This window comes from Chiloscyllium plagiosum, unplaced genomic scaffold (genome assembly GCF_037043375.1).
Source record: "Chiloscyllium plagiosum isolate Xiang-an unplaced genomic scaffold, Cpla_swu_hap1 HiC_scaffold_28, whole genome shotgun sequence".
Taxonomy (NCBI): Eukaryota; Metazoa; Chordata; class Chondrichthyes; order Orectolobiformes; family Hemiscylliidae; genus Chiloscyllium; species Chiloscyllium plagiosum.
This window is the reverse complement of record NW_028270166.1, coordinates 42346525-42368046: the sequence shown is the minus strand read 5'-3', so window position 1 is coordinate 42368046 and position 21522 is coordinate 42346525. Positions and strand designations below refer to the sequence as shown.

At 39.6% G+C, this 21522-nt stretch overlaps 1 long non-coding RNA gene across 3 annotated transcripts in view; it reads right to left on the bottom strand.

Moving 5' to 3' along the window:
• Positions 1 to 21522, bottom strand: part of LOC148142531 (uncharacterized) — a 57699-nt gene that overhangs the window by 20015 nt on the left and 16162 nt on the right. For all 3 annotated transcript variants that reach the window (XR_015751927.1, XR_015751928.1, XR_015751926.1), the window contains exons 2-3: positions 15759 to 15902; positions 12734 to 12821 (exon numbers count right to left, since the gene is read on the bottom strand). This is a non-coding gene — a long non-coding RNA (uncharacterized LOC148142531). The remainder of the gene's footprint in view (positions 1 to 12733; positions 12822 to 15758; positions 15903 to 21522) is intronic.

Sequence of the window (21522 nt, the reverse complement as noted above, 5' to 3'; positions counted from 1 at the left end):
CGGAGACTGGAGTACTGTAAAACAGATTTTCTGCAAGAGTCATAACAATTTGTCTGCTGTGAATATTAAATACAATGGAAAGCTTCCATTATTAATAATCCTAATCAAGTTGTCAAATTCACAAACTGGAGCTCCTTCTTACAATAAAAACGTCACATACACCACTTGTCACTGGCAATGCATTCCTATTTTGCAGCACTGCATAGCTTTTGAGAGTGTGAGATAGAAATAAAAATTTGGTTGTGATGTTCTCATTTGAATGTCTGGTAGAATTCCAGCGATAAGGTTCTGTATGAACAATTGGCATATGGATCAGGGATTGGAACACAGGTAGGTCCTTGGTATCTGTAAACCAGATGAAGAATAAAACAAAAAAAATTGAGCCTTTGATTTTCAGGGTTTGAATTTTTGGCACCTCCCTTGGATTACATTTAAAAGGTGGTACATTTAAAAAGGTAGCTTGGCTGACAATCACTTGGGTGTAAGATTAAAGGATGGCTGTTAGAGGGCCCTCTTGTGGTATAGTAATAAACCTGGGCCTCTTGATCCAGGGACAAGTCCCACTTGCTGCAGAACTGTACAATAACAAGTTGATTAGAAAAACCAGTTAATTTTTGTTTGTTTCAATTTAGAGGACAACAATTGTTCACTGCACTGTGCACAATGAAAATAATATGCATTCAGGTAATACCTTTCAAAACCTCACGGTATCTAGCACAGTTATTACATTATCTTGAAGTGTAGGTATTGCTGTTGTTAGTGCCACAAAAGCAAACAATGAACTGAATAACTATGAATCTGAATTTATATTAAAGTAGGGTTTAGGGGTTTAATTGCTGAATTAAGTTGAGCTTAAACCAACAATCCTCAAACAACTGGGGCAATCTAATATCAAAGGTAAAAAGGAAAGGATTGTGGTAAATGTCACTGGGACTAGAAATCAGGCTTCTGGGTTCAAATTGCACCAGGGCAGCTGGCAGAATTGAAAACCAATTTATAAAATTTGAAAGAAAAGTTAATCTAATAATAATGGTTGCAACTATTGTAGATTGTGGAAAAATGTCTGCTTTATTAATACTTCTTTTTTAGGGAAGGAAATCAGTCATCCTTACCCAGTCTTGCATCCAACTTCAGATCCACAATACACTAATCAACTCTTCGTTCTCCTAGCAAGATATTCATTTGGGGTAATTATGGATGGGCAAATTCTGGCCTTGTCAGTGATTTCCCATATCCCATGAAAGATTATCATTTATATCCAATAGTGTCTTCAGAAAAAGGGGAAGAGAACAAAGAAAAGGATCAGAAATAGCCAACTGAACTAAATATGGTAATCTCTATACCAGTGAGAAAGTGACCGCAGAGGAGATTGACAAAAATGCCAACTTTAATCTCACTATCCCTCACTAGATAATGGGGGAATTCCGTGATAATACCATAGACTATCAAGGGGCAATAGTTAAGCATTTGCAGGAAATGGTCATCCATGCTCACAAGTGCCAGGCAACACTATTTGTCAGTATTAACCAGGTCTTGCAGCATTTGGACAGATGATTCTTCAGCTGCTGAAACATGGTGGAGATCAGCAAAAATCTTCATTTCTAATCTTACAGTAGAGCAAAGGTCATTGGTAAAGTAGCTGCAGATGTTGGAGGCTAGGATATTATGCCAAGGAATTCCTGCAGATGTATCCTGGAGAAGAGATGACTGCCCAAATGAGTACATTGCATGCGGTGAACCTTAAGTGTGGTCAGAGGCTATAGAATGCACACACACAAAATCATCCAGCTGGATGACTGCCCAATTTTTCCCTCCATAATCCAGGGCCACAAGTACGTACAACTGAGTCAGCACGGATTTGAGCTTGTGCTTGCAGCCTTTCCCATTTGACTGCCTGACTCAGCTATTTCTGGAGGCAGGTAAACAAATGAGAGCTATGGTCATCAAGACAAGAGTTTTGTGCTTTCAAATAGTTTTAAGTGGTTCTAATAAAACTATATGTCAGGTTAGGGATTATATCTTTTGATGAAAATTTGGGTACCCAATTTTCCAGATGTGTACACTAATGATATTGCTCTGATGAATCGTCTTCTCAAATGGTGAAATAGAGAAGGAACAATAACTACTAGCTTTGCCCAAAATGCTCAAGTCCCAGGAAATAAATTACAAGTACCTGAAAATTGCATATTACCCAGCTTTAACTAGTCTTTCGTACTTTCAGCAGTGTTGATTGAAAGCTGGAAATAAAAGTGCTCAGACCATAATGCAACTACATTTTTAAATAATTAGAGTCCGTAGGTGTCCAATGGAATCACATTTGAGACACGAGGGGGAAGACTGGGGGCATACAGGGACTAAATTGATTTGTCGCCATGCCAACATTCTCACAGCTGTCTTGTTAGCTCTGCTTAGTGCTGCCACAGCCTTTAGGTTACTGGTAGATTGACACCAGCACCCAGGCTACATTATAGACAGCGTGAGGAAGCAATTCCTGACAAGTTAAACTGCCTATTCAGGTGATTAATTACAAGCCAAATTGCTGTTTTGTCTTTTAAAAAAAAACGTTGCCTGGATTCTCGTTTAAGATATCAACAAAGGCACAATGTTTCTCTCCCAACAACAGAATTAAGTTAATGTGACCTTATATCTTAAATTTGATCTAATTGTTGGGCAATAGCCATAGTCATTGCAGTTACAAGGAATGCTTAATGTGTAACAAATTACAACACCAGTGGAGGGTTCAGAAGATCGGACCTGGGAATTATATTCTTCCCCACCCTTCCCTCACCAAAGGTAGAATATTCTGGTGACATGAGAATCCAACTGGGAAAATTAGCCACTTGGAGGAGAGCCTGAACTCTGCAAGTGAACAAGGGTAAGAGCAGGAAGTGGTCGAACTTCCTTCGACGGAACACAAGTACAGGCTATAAAACAAAATAAGTCATAAATGGATTATGTACTTCACAGGCACTCTTATGGTATTATGGATTTTGAACAATTAAGAATGCCAAGAAATTAATAGTTTCCTGATCTCGAACTGACTTCATAAATTAATCAGTACCCATTTTCTTACATGTGCTGGCAATGGACAATAGCTACCATAAAGGCACTGGGAGTAGAAATATTATCTAGTGTTGGGACAGAACCCCTCAACAAGTGAAAGGTGAGGTGGTTTTCACCCCTGCAATCTACATTGCTTCCTTTAGCCACATTTTCAAACCAAAGGAGTATTCTGCCGTACCGCATTTTTATAGTGATCTCTGCTTTCCCCCTTTATACACTGGACCATCTTTCAAGTCTTCACTTGTTTAATACCCTCATTCAAACCATCTAAACCCACTCCTGCCTTCTCACCTGATTACAGGTTGTCTTTTGTTTGGTTTCTCCACTTCCTCAACCCTATTCCTGAGGCTATTATTGGTTTTAAAATTGCTCATTTGTGACATCTCCCAGTTCTGATGAAATAGGCCAATCACCTATTTCTCTTTGCAGATGTCACCTGACCTATTGAATCAGCAAATCAAAAAACCTTTTTAGAATGCTGAAGAAAATACTCAACCATTTACAATTTCCACTTACCAGAATTTTCCACAGGAAGTAATTGAACAATGGTCTTTAGACATTACAAAATGGCCCAAATTTGTAGCTGAAACATAACTCACTCTGGCTGAAGTAATGACCTAATCTGATCACATGCGTACATAAAGAGGTAAAATAAATGTCATTCATGGAACAAAACAAAAAACAACAAAAATTGTTCAAGCCATGGAGGGGGTAAAAAAAACAGGCTCATTCACTAGACAAATGGATCTTCACCTTGAATTCAATTCTACCTTGCAACAACTGGCTTTTTGGAATTCAAGACAACCTTTGTAAAATGAAAGCCTGGAGTTTGTAGAGTTACCCATTGCAAATATACATTTATTAACCTAAAATCAGTCGAAGCTTATTTATAGGTGTGTAATTTCATCCTCACCACCTGCATACAATTAAACAAATCCTCTTTTTAAATAAAAATGGGCTACGTGAAGACTTACATATTCTTTGCATAGCATTAGTTTGCAAAATGTCCTTCCTGTAGGACCCCTGCTCATTGTTTGACAGAAAGAAATGTATTGTGTTTTTGAAAGGAGTGTTACTGACCGAGTTCGAAGCAATAAGTTCATAGAGGGAAAAAGGCTCATAACAGCAGAATCTCCAAGCAGTCCAGGCTGGAGAAGTCAAAGATTTTTTAGATGTTAGAAACTAAAAAGCTTTGGAACCAGAAGGCTTAAATGGTCGTCAGAAAAAGACATTAGTTAGCGAACTTATCTTAAGTGAGCCTGTTGATGAGAGACATGAACTGAAGAAAACAACATCTGGTAAGTGCACAGCAATTTGCTAAAAGGAAGACGATTATAGCCTCTTGCTCAGCCAGCATATCTGTATGTGGAGATAGGGGTCATAGAGGTTTAACTCTCTGTTAAAGGTAATCCTGAGATAAAAAGGGAAGAAATCTTTCCTCATGTTCGTAATGAGATCATTCCAATGGCTCAAAGTGTAAAAGGATTTTTTTTTTGAAAAAAAAAAAGAGAAACATGCTTTGGTAAAACATACATCAGCAATGTCTTCCATGTTTAGGTGACTGACCACGGTAAACAACCAGAAAAATAAACTCATTGTCTATCAAGTGACAGTTCACTCTGGGATCTGACTTGTTCAAGTATCTCAAATCAACTGTGATCATTAGAATTGTCAAACAATTTGATAGTCTGCGTCAGCCTATATTTAAGATTTATTTTTACTCCAACATTTGATTGAAGCAAGCAAGGTCAATTCACAATCCTTTCTTACTTAAACCCTTTATATATAAAAAAATACATTGTTGAAGATTACCCACATTCAAAGGGTATATGATCTTCAGTAAGCCTTTTGTACAGAATACCATTTGTAAGTTGTAAGTTTTGGCAAATAGAATCCCATATCCCCTTCTTACACACCAAAAAAAGGTAAAATGTTTCAGCAAAATACTTTTGACAACCCTTTCTTTTTAAGCCTAAAGGGAAACATTCCCCATTATTTGAAAAAAATATATATATGAAAGCAACTATCAGAAAGATCATGGAAGCAATACTGAAAATAACCAGCTTCATATTTATCCAGACTTAGGTTATGCTTGATTTTCCCTAAAATTTTCTTAACACCACAGTATTTTGTCAGAGTACTTAACTCCAACACATTAAAAAGTTGCATCCTGCCAATTATTTTCAACCTTAACTGGTTGAACAATGCCCTGCCACTTTAGATAACATTTTACTGTGACAAGTTCATACAATTAAATATATAGTCATTACAAATCAACAAATATTTAAGTTAGAGTTATTCCAGACCTATTCTACTTAATATCTAAAACAGTAAATAATTATGGCTTACAAACCCACAATTTTAAATTCCTCAGCATCATTCTATAAGCAATTAACATGCACTGTGAACATGCCTGAAAATGTTCCTTTGTAATAACAAAACTGAAAAATTGCAGGACTTGTGTCCAACAGACTTTCAGAAAAAACAGATCTTGCTCAAAATACCACACAGTCTGGAAGCAGTATTCAGACAAGGCACATTGGTTTGGTTTTTGCCTTCTGCCTCTTTGAATGTCCACTCCCTTTTTAAATGCTCAATGGTTAGACAGGGTTTGCACTTCAACAGTATGTGGAATGAATGATAGTTCAAATATTACTTAAATTTTCTGGGTTGTACAATGTTAAGCAGTATGAATGTACGATGATTCAAGTACCCAGAATGATTGTTTTATTAATAATCAAGATAAAATGAACCTTAAACTTTGAGACCTACTTTTGGCAAGTGTATTACCAGAACCCATTAGACCCATGACAATGATTACCCATTTTTACATTTCTACTCCATCTTGGTCAGGAATGTCACTGTTATTGGAAGTTTGGACCCTACTCATTTCGCCATTCTGTCTACAGGAACCTCTTTGCAGAGGTATTGCAGAAAGCTTAAATCTGGTCATTGGATGTACAAGTATGGAATGAAGTGAAGTGTCTTTGATCTTTACATTTAGATCCATGAGGATCAACTCATTAAATACCCATATCATTGGAAGTTTCACAATGTGAGGTTATCCAACATTTATAGTTTTTAAAATAGATTTCATATTTAGCACTAAAAATTCCACCTCCACATAATCTTTCACAGGACTGAATTTTATGCAACTTTTAGACAGGTTTTTCTCCCCCAGTATGACAGCATCATTGGTAAGCCCATCTCTCCACATCCCCTCAGGAAGTAGTGGTGAGCTGCTTCCTTGAACTGCAACAGGCCATTTGGTACATAGTGACTTTTGCCAGGGAGTTCAAGGATTTTGATCAGTGGATGGCATGGTGGAAGAGTGGTTAGCACTGCTGGCTTATGCGCCAGGGACTCAGATTTAATTTCAGCCTCTGGCAACTGTGCAATTCCACACACATTCTTGCTGTTTCTGATTGAGTTTATGCTAGGTGCTCCAGTTTCCTGTGCTGGGTATGTTATGATGTGGAGGTGCTGTGTTGGATGGGGTAGACAAAGTTAAAAATTGCACAACACCAGGCTGTAATCCAACAGGTTTATTTGGAAGTACTAGCTCTTTTAGACAGAGGAGATTCTTGAGAACGCAGCTATTTGATTACTTACAGTGTGGAAACAGGCCCTTCGGCCCAACAGGTCCACACCAACCCGCTGAAGCGCAACCCACCCAGACCCATTCCCCTACATTTACCCCTTCACCTAACACTACGGGCAATTTAGCATGGCCAATTCACCTAACCTGCTCATCTTTGGATTGTGGGAGGAAACCTGAGCACCCGGAGGAAACCCACGCAGACACAGGGAGAATGTGCAAACTCCCCGCAGTAGTTCAGTTATTGAAAAAGCCCCAATTTTGCAAGATGCTACTTTTTTGGGGGGGAAGAAGAATTTCTGAATCAGTCCAAGGTAGCTACCTGATGCGTTTTTGGTTTGGCAACTTAATACTTTCATATTGCTTAACATTATACAACCCAGAGAATTCAAGTAATATTTTAACCACCATTCATCCCACATACTTTTGAAGTGCAAACACCAATTAACCACTGAGCATTTAAAAAGTGGAGTGCAACTAATGTTCACAGGAGCAGTGATCCAAACCAAGTCAGTCATTTCCTTCCTCTTCCTCAGAATTCTCTACAGGTCAATTTAAGTCATACCCGAATATCTATTAAAAAATTTTCCATGGGCTTTCCAATAATTCAATGCTATTCCAAACTTTATTTTACACTATAATAGAAGATTTTTTTTAAAAACTGTTTCCATCTGAAATCTCTCACTTTAACCTTCCAGAAGATGCGGCATTGCCTGGATCATTTTGAAAGGAGTCAATGGAGTCCAGTATTGCATCACTGCATACATTGTATTTGTTCCAAGGAGAGTCAAAACAATTTTTTTTCCCCTGCTGGGTTACTTATTTTAAGTGCTGAAAGAGTTAGAGGTAGTTCTTCTGTAAAGCACATTGGCTATAATGCGATTTATTTCATAACGTGGACTTTCTGCTGAATGGGCATACAGTGTTTTCCGTAGTGCAAGGTTGCAGAGGAATACAACTATTGCATTATAGCAGAATGACCTATGCCTGATGTGACACATCTCCTTTTGAAAAAAAACGAATGCTAGTGAGAACCAGTGGCTCATGGTGATAAATCTTATAACAATTTAGCAATTTGAATACCACTGATCCAAGGAACCCCTAAGGCTAACAAAATTCAATTTGATGTCACAACTCACAGTAATTGCATGGGAGGTATACTTCCGATATTTTCCTAAATCTATCAAAGATTGTTCATGCCTCAAGATAGATCATCTTTTGTGTAGAGTTCACCCAAATCTTTAAAACTATGAAACAGACATCTGTCTCACAAAACTCATTACCTATTATAGGATGCATGAGTACCAAGGTAATGTTTTCTTTCCTTTTCAAAGCAACATAACCAAATGATCACATTTCCACTTGATATATCCAGTTATCATATAGTTCAAACCCCAAGAGTACGTAACAGAGACCACCAATTTGCTTTACTATCAACCACAAATTTACTGATCAACTCTCCTACATTTTAGTCTAAATCATTGATATATACCACAAACAGCAAGGGCCTCAAATATGGATATCTGTGGAACACCACTGGGCACAGTCCAATCATAAAAAAAACTCAACTATCACTCTACTTCCTGCCTGTCAACCAATCTGCCAAGTTTCTTTGGATCCCACGGGCTCTTACCTTCACTATCAGTCTTCCATTGCAAGACGTTCAAAAACCTTGCTGAAGACCAAGTACGCTGTATTACCCTCAATTACACTACCAAGCAACAATTTCATTTGATTTCAGATAGTCAACATGGTTTCATCAAGGGCAGGTCATGTTTCACAAACCTCTTTTTTTGAAAGGGTGATCAAGCATGTAGCTGAGGGTAGGGCAGTTGACATGATGTACATGGACTTCAGTAAAGCCTTTGATAAGGTTCCATATGGTAGGCTGTTGGAGAAAATGCAGAGGCATGGGATTGAGGATGATTTAGCAGTCTGGATTAGAAACTGACTTTCTGCCAGAAGGCAGAGAGTGGTGGTTGATGGAAAATATTCAGCCTGGAGTCTGGTTACTAGTGGTGTACCACATGGATCTGTTTTGGAATCACTGCTGTTTGTCATTTTTATAAATAACTTAGACGCAGGCATAGATGGATGGATTAGTAAATTTGCAGGTGATACCAAAATCAGTGGAGTAGTGGACAGTGTGGAAGAGTGTTGCACATTGCAGAGGGACTGGGATAAACTGCAGAATTGGGCTGAGAGGTGGCAAATGGAGTTCAATGCAGCTAAATGTGAGGAGATTCACTTTGGGAAGAATGACAGAAAGGCAGAAAACTGAGTCAACGGAAAGATTCTTGATATTGTGGATGTGCAGAGGGATCATGGAGTCCATGTACATAGATCCCTGAAAGTTGCCACCCTGGTTGATAATGCTGATAAGGCATAGGGTGTGTTAGGTTTTATTGGTCAAGGGATTGAGTTCCGGAGCCATAATATCATGCTGCAACTTTACAAAACGCTGCCACACTTGGAATATTGTGTACAGTTCTGTGGAAGCATCGGAAAAAGTTCGGAGGAGATTTAACAGGATATTGCTTGGTCTGGACGGAAGGTCCTATGAGGAAAGGCAGAGACACTTGGGTCCGTTCTCATTGGAAAGAAGGCAGCTAAGAGGGGATTTGATAGAGACATACAAGATGACTAGAGGATTAGATAGGGTAGACAGTGAAAGTCTTTTTCCTAGGATGATGACATCAGCTTGTACGATGGGGCATAACTACAACTTGAGTGATAGATTGAAGCAGATGTCAGAGGCAGGTTCTTTACGCAGAGTGGTAAGAGCATAGAATGCCCTGCCTTCCAATGTAGTTAACTCAGCCACATTAGGGAGACTTAAACAATCCTTGGATAAGCACATGGATGATGGGGTAGCGTAGGGGGATGAGCTTAAATGAGTTCACAGGTCGGCGCAACAGAGGGCCGAAGGCCTGTTCTGTGCTATATTGTTCTACTTTCTACACATGTCTAAAAATTCAATCAATCAATCAGTTTAGTCTGACATGACCTTCCCTTAACAAAACATGTTGACTGTTCAATTAATCCCTGCCTCTCCAAATGAAGGTTAATTCTGTCCCTTAATTGCGTCCAGTATAGTTTCACAACATTGAGGTTAGACTGACTGGCTTGTTTTTTGGGTTTATCCTTTGCTCAGTTCTTGAACAGTACTATTTTGGCTGAACAGGTATTAGTAAGCCTGTGAACACCCATGAAATTATGAAGTAAGCTTCTTTAAGAAGTCTTTAATCCTTTTTAATTTTCAAGTCTTTGGTTATTGAAGTACTAATTGTGGCATCTTTAGAGTTGAGGGACATCTCAGCTTTTACACAAGTAACTCAAAAGAATCTCAAACTGTGCAATCTCAGCTGAAGCACAATCCGGCTTCAGAATTGTTGAGTGAAAGACAACGAGAGAGGAAGAGGCAGTATTTTCCTCTGGTGGCCATCAAGAAAGAAGTGAATGAGAGAACTCAGGTGAGAAAATGAAACTTTGTTGAAATACTCCCAATACCCACAACATTCATGTGGCCAGATACAAGTTACTATTTTTTTTTGTATGAGGCACTAGTCAATGTTTGTTTGTGGGATGATCAATATTAAGAGTATGGAAAAGACACATCATACAGTACAGTGACTCAGAGGTTAGCAGTACTGTCTCACAGCACCAGGGACCTGGGTTAAATTCCACCCTTGTGCAACTGTGTGGAGTTTGCACATTCTCCCGGTGTCTGCATGGGTTTCCTATGGGACCTCCATTTCCTCCCAGTCAAAAGATATGCAGGTTAGATGGATTGGCCATACTATATTGTCCATTGCAAGCAGGGATTTACACGCTAGGTGATTTAGCCATGGGAAATGCTAGAAATCAAGGATATGGTAGGGGGATGGGTCTGGGTGGAAGGGTGTGGTGTTGGAAAAGCACAGCCAGTCAGGTAGTATCCAAGGAGCAGGAGAATCCATGTTTTGAGCATAAGCTCTTCGTCAGGAAACGTCAACGCTCCTGCTCCTCGGCTGCTGCCTGACCGGCTGTGCTTTTCCAACACAACTCTGACTCTGATCTCCAGTCCGCACTTTCTCCCAGACGGAAGTGGGTTGGTTGTGCTGAGGGTCAGTGAGATCTGATGGACCTGCTTCCACACTGTCATGATTCTGTGCTTCCCAGTGCACTGCCATGTAGAACATTAGTCCATTGTCACAAAATGGATACTCAAACAAAAAAAAAATTAGCATTATGCTGAAACAGGTGGTTGTAGTCATTAGAATTAAATCCAGAACAGCTGTTCAAAATGCAGCTACCCTCCACTTGAGGATTGCAATTTACTGAACAAAATTTGACACCAAGCCCTAAAGATGTTAGGGTAAGTATTAAGGAACATCTTACAAGAAGAGATAAGTATAGGTAGAGTACTAAGTAATCCAGAGAATGCAGCAAAGACAGCAGAACGTGGAACAAATGTGCAAGAGTTCAAAAAGCAGAGGTATGTAGAAGATTACAGGAGATGGAGAAATGACAGAAACTAAAAAGAGGCAATGCAGTTCAGTTAGCATAGAGGTGATAGCTTAAATGGGATTTGTTACAGCTCAAGTAAGAGGCAGAGAGTTTTGAATGCATTCAAGTTAAGAGGTGTAAAATGGGAGGCAGGCCAGGACGGCATTGTAAAAAATTAGCCTATAACAAAGGCATGGATGACTGTTTCAGCAGATAAGCTGAGGCAAGGATGGAAAGGTTAATAAATATTACAAAATATCAACATTTCTTCAAACTTCTTTCCTGCAACATCCAAAGAAGCTCTTCCTCAAACTTAATGTTGATATTTATACATTTCATATGACTTCTGGTGTGGAAATAAATTCAATATTTGATTACTTACAATTACTATTGAAATTTTCAGTTTGAACAGCTTATCATCATTAGACAAACGAAATGATTAAACATTTTATTACAAGCTACATTTTCACCAAAATCTGTTCATTTATATTGACTGCTCTTAGAGTAGGTTACTAAGACACCAGTCGCTTAGCAACAGGGAATCACAATGACATTAAAAGCTCAACCTAATAACATGTAAACCTCAGCCTGACCAAACCTGTGGCTGGAAAGGCTATGATTTCCAGTTCAGTTTGGTTGAGAGAATTTTATTTTTCAAATGGTTGTAACCAGAATGTTAAAAATTGCAGGTTATAATTTTGTCAAGCAGCAAGTCTTCCCATAGAAGGGAATGAATCAGTCATAGTAGCCCAGATTTAGGGTTACTGCTCAACAACCCTTCCCTATCAATCTTTTAGGTACAGTGTGCTCCGTTCATAATGTGTCTTTACTCTTTCCTTATTAGTAATCTATCTCCTGCTGCCCAGGCAGCTTGGTTACTTAGTGGTTAGTACTGCTGCCTCAGCGCCAGGGATCCAGGTTCAGTTCCCACCTCGGATGACTGTCTGTGTGGAGTTTGCACGTTGTCCCAGTGTCCACGTGGGTTTCCTCCCATAATCCAAAGTTAGGTGTATTAGTCAGGGGTAAATTTAGGATCGGGAAATGGGTCTGGGTGGGTTATTTTGCGGAGGGTCGGTGTGGACTTGAGCCGAAGGATCTGTTTCCATACTGTAGGGAATCTGACCCTCCAGCCCTTTCACCTTGAAAAATGTTACACAAGAGGTGATTGTAAAGTGGACAGAAGTGAGGACTGCAGATGCTGGAGAGTGGAGTCAATAGTGTGGTGGTGAAGCACAGCAAGTAAGGCAGCATTCGAGGAGCAGGAGAATTGAAGTTTTGGGCAAAAGCCCTTCATCAGGACAGTGGTTGTTGTGATTGTAAGGTAGCCTATGTAGAGGGGTTAATGCACATGTTGCACATAATGTGTGAATTTGTGGGGACAGTCCTGGCAGGCATCTTGTGGTGCACCTAAAGATGCTGGTCCTCTTTTCTCCTTTCTCCTCCACACCCCCTGCAAAAGAAAAAAAATCCATCTCCTCACCCACAGATCTGGAAAGGGCAACGACAGCAGGGGACTGAACATTTGCCTCATTGATCTTTGCTCTTGAACTACCTCCCACATTAGACAGTTAATCAGACACTTACCTGCTGCTGTCACATTGATACGGCACATTGCCATGACAACAATGTTCCAATTCACTCCTAGAATTAACAAGTGTGTTAACCCATTTCCCTGCAATGAAGAAAATGTATTGAAACACAATTAGAATACAAGTCAGCATTGTAGTGATAATTATTCTTGATGAAATAGGTTACTCAGCACTTCTGTAAAGATAAATTGATAATTCACCATGTAAAATGACTAAGTAGGAGTTTGCATGCTCTTTTCCCTCCAAAATGTTGTTGCACAGACTCTTCAATAGGCAGATTTTTAAGTATTGGTCCTCAGGAGTTTGTATTTCTTACTACCGTAACCCAGCAGTAATAGATTCAGAAGTTGATAATATGGAAAGAGATCATTCAACAAGGCTTTACCAAATCAGTCCTAAATAGTGTTTTTTTAAAAAACATTTTCAGCCTTAAAATGGGTACCGACAAAGATCTGGACTCGGGGGAGTGGGGCGGGGGGGGGGAGGGGGGAAGAGAATGTCTCTGTTCCACAAATTGACCTGGTTCTTTAAGACTTCACACTTTATTACTCACGACCAGGCACAGATCATCCAGAAACAGAGTTTAAACACTTACTGTTCCTCAGAGGAACTGCGCACATGGCTTAAAACAAAGACATTTTTATACCTTTCTTGGAGTTTTCAGGCCACAATTGTACAGTTCACTCAAACAATTACCAATCAATTTAACAAATGGTTTTATTGACAGCAACTCAACCCAATGATATTTCCTAAGAACCAACTTTGTTTTCCAAAACTTAAGCCATTCTTATCTCATGAACGAAGTTTTTGCACCTGCACTTGAAGATCTGTTAGGATGGCCACTAGTGTCTTGTCTAGTCTAATTATTTCTATGCTGTAAAGGAAACATTGTCTCAATGAAGATTAGCAGACAGACTGTGGTCAAGTCAATTATGCAGCTTTAGCAGGGTTAAAAGCCATTTTATGCAGCTTTAAGTACAATTGTCAATTTGCAGCCTAGAAGCCATTTTGTTATGTTATTTGCATTAAGTAGCCATTTTATTGCCATCGAAGTTAGTTAGAGCCTGTATTAAGTGGTTGTTCCCTACAACAACTGGTTACCTCAGCCTGTATTCAGGTTTCAGATCCTCATCTACACTTCCTTTTTCAAGGATCCAACTCTCTGGTTCAATTCAGATAGTTTAAAATGCTGTATGCTCTCAGATAAGTTGATATCTTTATAATAAGAGAGTTGCTTTTTAAATTTTAAAATTTCCTTACCACCTCGGGGCAGAGCACAGTCTTTTCCTATTCACTTTCAAACACTTGATAAATAAAAGAACCTTCACTAATGATTTGATCAGCAAGTATTAACAATTCTGACAATACTCAAAGACTGACCTCAAATTGAATTCCATAAATCTGGTAGTTAGTCATAAAGAAGCCACACAACTGGTTCACAGGAAAAGGCACCTACACTCATTAACTGGACTTCATACGATCCGGCCCACATCAAATGATCCACCGAATGCTTAAGTGTTTCAATAGAATTATCATCATGCTATTCTTCATTTGAGCAGTCAGTGCAATATTCAACTGTAGACACAAATCCAAGCCACTTGCTAGTCTAATCATCTCTGCAAATTGTGTCAAAGGTGACTTTTTCTTTGAAAAAGCATCCAACTGATCTGTAAAGCATCTGAAAGAGGGCACCTGAACGTGCAGTACTTCTTCAGTGCATTGAGCATCGGCTGGATAATGTGCTTAAGTGGAGCAAAGCTCAAAATAAGCCAAATTAATCTATGGCTCAATCAAGAGAGCTACCACTGATACCAATCATTCAGCAGTGGCTTGGATATTGTTTGTATCCAACCACCTGTTTGTCTATGGCTTTACCAGAGAAGTGTCCTGGTCAGTGAACAGTGTAAATGTTGTGATTGCCCACTAGCAAGCAGCCTTCCCAGTCACTAATTGTAGTTTATGTTTATGCAAACCACTTATAGTTTTCAATTCTGTATGGTTGACAGCCATGATTTCCAAAGGTTCAAAGGAACAAAGCTGTCCAGCAGTATACATTCATAAAGTACACCCTGCAATGTACGGGCATGCACATTCTTTCTGGGCAGATTGGAAAGCTGCCAGTGAGCTCTCACTCTTAGTCTTGGTCTTGACACTGATATTGTCTTTCATAGTTGCTAAAGAGAAGATATGGTCAGACACAATGCAATTGAACAGGTCAGACACAATGCAATTGAACAGGCCAGCCAACAGTCAACATTTATCTAAAAAGAAAGCCAAGTTTGAGGAGTCCGTCTGAAAAGGTGAAAGCAATTGAACTGAATAGTTTGTCAACTGCAAAACGACCAACCTGCATGCAAACTCTCAAATTTTAGACAATAGATTTTTCTCATCCTCAAAATCAACATTCACCTATCAACCAGTCCAGTACCTGAAAGAACTAGTTGCCTCTGTGTTATTGCTAACTAATTTGGGCAGAACACTAAGAGAGTGGTGTGGAAAAAGAAAATTACAGAGTTAATAGGACATATGAAATGTGAAATTAATCCATGCTAATCTCATACCTCCCCATCTATATTTTATAGAAACAATTTTCTCTAGGATTTTACAGAATAAGACTGAAAAAGGAAACTTCTCATTTTGCTCAGTTTCATCACATTCTTCTTTGCTGTTTCCTCCCATACCACATCATATTCTGTATATTGCTGCCATTTTCCTAAATTTAGCTTTGGATCCAACAAAAGGAAAGCAAGTCTTTAAAAACTGCCTGGATTTGAGGATTTACACAACATTCCTGAAACATCTGCAACCATTGTTTGCAAGACAGGCCCTTCCACAGTGACTAAATAACTTCTGCAATTCCAAACTGGTTGCCTTTTACTTTTATATTAATATGCCATATCTTGCAACAGCAGATTGTAATTTTGCAGTTTAATGTTTTTCCCCCAGACTGTGCATTTTTAATCTGAAACCCACTGCATAGCACTTGAAGCCCGAAGTCCTGATAGACGTTGAATCATTACCTTGTTTCAAATTCATTTCACTATGCTGCAAGGTAGCTTCTCTTCTTCCATGAACATCCTGTGTTAAGTTGCCTCTGGCACTGGTGGTTGCTACAGGTACAAATTTGCTTTCGAGAAAATAAATTTTCAAGAACTGTTCCATCTCTGCAAGCAAAGAGAGAGACAAAAAGAGACATCCAAAAAAGAAATCAGCAAGTAATAGCTAGAATTAAAAGAGAAAGACAGACAGACTTGTGCAGTGCCTTGTCACAGAAGGCTCAGGCACCAGGTACAAGGACTAAATTCAGCCATTGACAAGCTTATGATAAATCAAAAGGGTTCTAAAGACCTTAGCCACTACAAAAGCATCAAATAAATGTCAAACAGCCAGTATTGATTCAAACCACGAGACCTGGGATGGAGTCCTGCCATTCAGTCAAGATTTTAGCACAAATGAAATCAACACATTAGAATTATCTCAAGTCTGTGCAAAATCAGCTACAATGATACCAATGGCAATAAAATAAACAGAACATCACTACATGACAGGTTTGGCCCCCTCCCTCTGTAGGTGATCAAAGTCAGAAAGAACAAACTTGTATTACCTTTACAACCTGAAGATAACTTTGAAAGAGTGTGATGACAGGATGCTATGATTTTTACTGCTGCCTTTTAAAGCAGCACAGACATCAATAATGGAAGAGTTCAGATGAACGGGCAATTCATGTTTTCTTTAAAAATTTATTTTAAATTTTCCTGTTACATGGAAAGCACTTGATGGATTCCAGTGGGGCTCAATTTGCATAGGGATCAGCAGGGAGCGGCCAGTTTGTCTGGTCTCTCCCTTTTTGATTGTGGTAGAGAACTCAGTGCTCCTCTTCGAATTGTGCTGATCTTTTGGCATTCACCTAGAGTCATCAGAACAGATAGTTTAGCATTTCAGCTGAAGGATACATCATCTGACCACACAAGAGACACTCCTTATTGGACTGGAGTATCATAATGTACTGAACTCGTGTGCTTTTTTCAGAAGTATGATTTGTTGTCCCTAAAGCACTTAAAAAAGGCCAAAATTGATACCAACCAAGACATCTGGCCTGGTGGCCTTCCCATTGTAAAGCAGTGTTCCAATGAGCATGAAGATTCTAGGTATGAACCACTGGCTTTGTTCAACTTGCTGTTGAATTATTATTGGTTCAAGTACCCCTGGCCTAGTAGGTAGCAAGAACAGTGAAATCTACTGCTCATTAATTTTGCGGTTTGTAAAATTTGGAATGTACACATTACACAATAATATAGAGATACATCATGTATTTGGACAAGAATTATAGTGGAACTCATTCCTTTTACATAATGGTTTTACTATACTTCACAATGGAGTAACAGATAAACTAATTGAGTTCAGGTCCTTTGTGGACTAAATGCGTTTAAATTGTTGAAAACTTCTTTAGTAACTGATCACTTCAAATTTAAGTGGTGAAAATCTCAAAAGTACATGTGAGACAGCAATCCAGCAGTGTTGATCACATTTTCTTCCCCTCTCACCCTAAACCTATGCCCTCTAGTGCAGGACTCCCCCACCCCAGGGAAAGACTGCCTATTTATCCTATCCATGCCCCTCAATTTTGGAAAGCTCTATAAGGTCACCCCTCAGCCTCCGACACTCCAGGAAAAACAGTCCCAGCTTGGTCAGCCTCTCCCTATAGCTCAAATCCTCCAACCTTGGCAACATCCTTGTAAATCTTTTCTGAACCCTTTCACGTTTCACAACATCTTTCCAATAGGAAGGAGACCAGAATTGCACGCAATATTCCAACAGTGGCCTAACCAATGCCACAACATGACCTCCCAACTTCTGTACTCAATACTCTGACTGATAAAGGAAAGAATACCAAACGCCTTCTTCACTATCCTATCTACCTGCGACTCCACTTTCAAGGAGCTATGAACCTGCACTCCAAGGTCTCTTTGTTCAGCAACACTCCCTAGGACCTTACCATTAAGTGTATAAGTCCTGCTAAGATTTGTTTTCCCAAAATGCAGCACCTCACATGTGTGAGAATTAAACTCCATCTGCCACTTCTCAGTCCATTGGCCCATCTGGTCAAGATCCTGTTGTAATCGGAGGTAACCCTTTTCGCTGTCCACTACACCTCCAATTTTGATGTCATCTGCAAACTTACTAACTGTACCTCTTATGCTCACATCCAAATCATTTATGTAAATGACAAAAAGTAGAGGACCCAGCACCGATCCTTGTGGCACTCCACTGGTCACAGGCCTCCAGCCAGAAAAACAACCCTCCACCACCATTCTGTCTTCTCCCTTTGAGCCAGTTCTATATCCAAATGGCTAGTTCTTCCTGTATTCCATGAGATCTAACCTTGCTAATCAGTCTCTCATGTGGAACCTTGTTGAATGCCTTACTGAAGTCCACATAGGTCACGCCCACCATTCTGCCCTAATCCTCTTTGTTACTTCTTCAAAAAAACTCAATCAAGTTTGAGAAACATGATTTCCCACGCACAAAGCCATGTTGACTATCCCTAACCAGTCCTTGCCTTTCCGAATACATGTACATCCTGTCCCTCAGGATTCCCTCCAACAACTTGTCCACCACCGAGGTCAGGATCACTGGTCTATAGTTTCCTGGCTTGTCCTTACCACCCTTAAAAAGTGGCATCACATTAGCCAACCTCCAGTCTTCCGGCACCTCTCATGTGACAATCAATGATACAAATATCTCAGTAAGAGACCCAATCACTTCTCTAGTTTCCCACAGGGTTCGAGGGTACACCTGATCAGGTCCTGGAGATTTATCCACCTTTACGTGTTTCAAGACATCCAGCACTTCCTCCTCTGTAATCTGGACATTTTGCAAGGTGTCACCATCTATTTCCTTCCAGTCTATATCTGCCATATCGTTTTCCACAGTAAATACTGATGCAAAATACTTGTTTAGTATCTCCCCATTTTCTGCAGCTCCACACTAAGGTCACCTTGCTGATCTTTGAGGGGCCCTGTCCTCTCCCTAGTTACCCTTTTGTCCTTAATGTATTTGTTAAAATACTTTGGATTCTCCTCAATTCCATTTGCCAAAGCTAAATCATGTCTCCTTTTTGCCCTCCTGATTTCCCTCTTACGTATTCTCCTACTGCCTTTATACTCTAAGGATTCACTCGATCTATCCTATCTATACCTTACATATGTTTCCTCTTTTTTCTTAACCAAACCCTCAATTTCTTTAGTCATCCAGCATTCCCTATACCTACCAGCCTTTCCTTTCACCCTAACAGGAATATACTGTCTCTGAATTCTCATTATCTCATTTCTGAAGGCTTCCCATTTTCCAGCCGTCCCTTTACCTGCAAACATATGCCCCCAATCAGCTTTCGAAAGTTCTTGCCTAATACCGTCAAAATTGGCCTTTCTCCAATTTAGAACTTCAACTTTTAGATCTGATCTATCCTTTTCCATCACTATTTTAAAATCTAATAGAATTATGGTCGCTGGCCCCAAAGTGCTCCCCCACTGACACCTGCCCTGCCTTATTTCCCAAGAGTAGGTCAAGTTTTGCACCTTCCTAGTAGGTACATCCACATACTGAATCAGAAAAATTTCTTGTACACACTTAAATTCCTCCCCATCTAAACCTTTAACACTATGGCAGTCCCAGTCGACGTTTGGAAAGTTAAAATCCCCTACCATAACCACCCTATTATTCTTACAGATAGCTGACATCTCCTTACAAGTTTGTCTCTCAATTTCCCCTTCCTCTCAAAAAGGCAGGAGTGTAACATTTGAAACTGTGGCCAATAATGGTGGCTTAGGGAAGGAGGATACTTCATGCAAAATAAAATCTTTCCCACCATATACATTTTTCTTATTGAGTAACTGGGCAATATATTAATGCAAGAGTCAAATTAATTGGCAATTTCTTAAAAATTAAAAAAGTTCTCTTTTTAATACTCAAAGTATATTGGGTTCTGAAGCACACAATTGACATGAGAAACAGCAGTAAGATGAATGGTCAGTTTGTCTAGCGCTCTTCACATTTGATGGTGGTCAAGTGAGGACAGTGGGAGAAGTCCATGCTCCCCTTCAAATCATACTTTTTATATTCAACATTTATCCAGCCAAATTTGAAAGCTTAGTCAACATATAAATCTTTATGTTGAAGTGTTCCTGCATAATATGAAGGTTACTGTGTTGTAATGAGTCCTTACTAGGTGGCTATTGTTTCACCCATTTCCTAACATACAGGACACAGCTGCTCCCTCAGCACATAAAAAGCTATTCAGCTTGTCAAAGCCGCAGCTGAAAGGTGAAAACAACATTTACACAAACAGCATCAATTAGAGGAAGAGACAGAATTAACACTTTAATTGCTGGTTCAGTCTATCAATGGAATCAGTGCAAACAGGCAAACTGCATTACTGATCAGCATCCTAATACTACAGGCCATTCAGCTCCAGTTTGCTTCTCCTCAATTAGACCAAACATTAGTTTCTCACCTTAACAAGGAAGCACAATATTTTCTTGACCAACCCTATCACTAGGGTTCCCTTCCTATTCTCAGCAATTCTTTAATTGGTTGAGACAGTCAAAAAGTAACATTTACTATATTTTTGATATATGCGATATTTTAACCTTCAAGCAGAGTTAGAAGAATTCAACAATCCTCAGTCACTGTTCTCTCTAAACATTCTATCTTTCACCTTGAAATTATGCCCCTTTGTTGTCCAGAATAGGGATTCAACTACTTTCTACCTACCTTGTCCATGTCCCTTAAATTAGGTCCCCCCCTCAACCTTCTCCACTCCAATTAAAACAACCTGAATGTATCTAACCTCTCTTAGTGGCCTGGAATAGAGCATTTTGGTTATCTCCTGGTGAACCCCCTCTGCACCACCTCCAGTGTGATCGTATCCTTCCAGTAGTGACTAGAACTACACATACACACTACTGCAGCTGTGGCTTAACCAAAATCCTACACCACTCCAACATAACCTTCCTAGCCACGTCTGTCACAACTGAAAGTTTAATGTCCCTGTATGATGCTGTAATTACTAATCTCTCCTGCCACCTTCAGGGATCTGTAGGCAAAACACTCCAAAATCCCTCTTTTTCTGAGCTTCTAAGTTTTTAATTCACATGTGGGATGTCAGTGTTGCTGGCTCGCCAGTATTTATTGCCCATCCCTATTTGTCCTTGAGAAAGGTGGTGCTGAGCTACTTGCTTGAACTGTAGTCCATGTGCTGTAGGTTGACCCTTAGGGAAGAGAATTCCTTCATTTTGACGAAGCAACAGCAAAGAAAGGCGTCTTGCCATTCAAGTAGTCCCTTCTTTTAAAAGTGAATCACCTCACACTTATCAGGGTTACATTTTGTCTGCCACCCATCTGACCAATTCATTTATATCTTCCTGAAAACCAAAACCTTCTTCGTCACAATCAACCACCCTGCGAATGTCATCCACCTTCCCCCACTCCCAAATTTTTACTATAAACATTTATAAACAAGAAAAAGAAAGGACCCAGCCCTAATCCTGTGGTACGCTACCAGACACTGCACTCCAGTCAAAAAGCTTTCTACCACCATCCTTCATCTTGTAGCTAAGCCAATTTTATATTCAATTTGCCAAGTTACCCTGGATTTTCTTTTAAAAAAATTTCCCACATGGGACCTTCCCAAAGGCTTTGCTGAAATCCATATTACATCACACTAACTACACACCTCGTCAAATTTCAAACAAGCTTGTTAGTCATGACCTCCCACTGACAAAA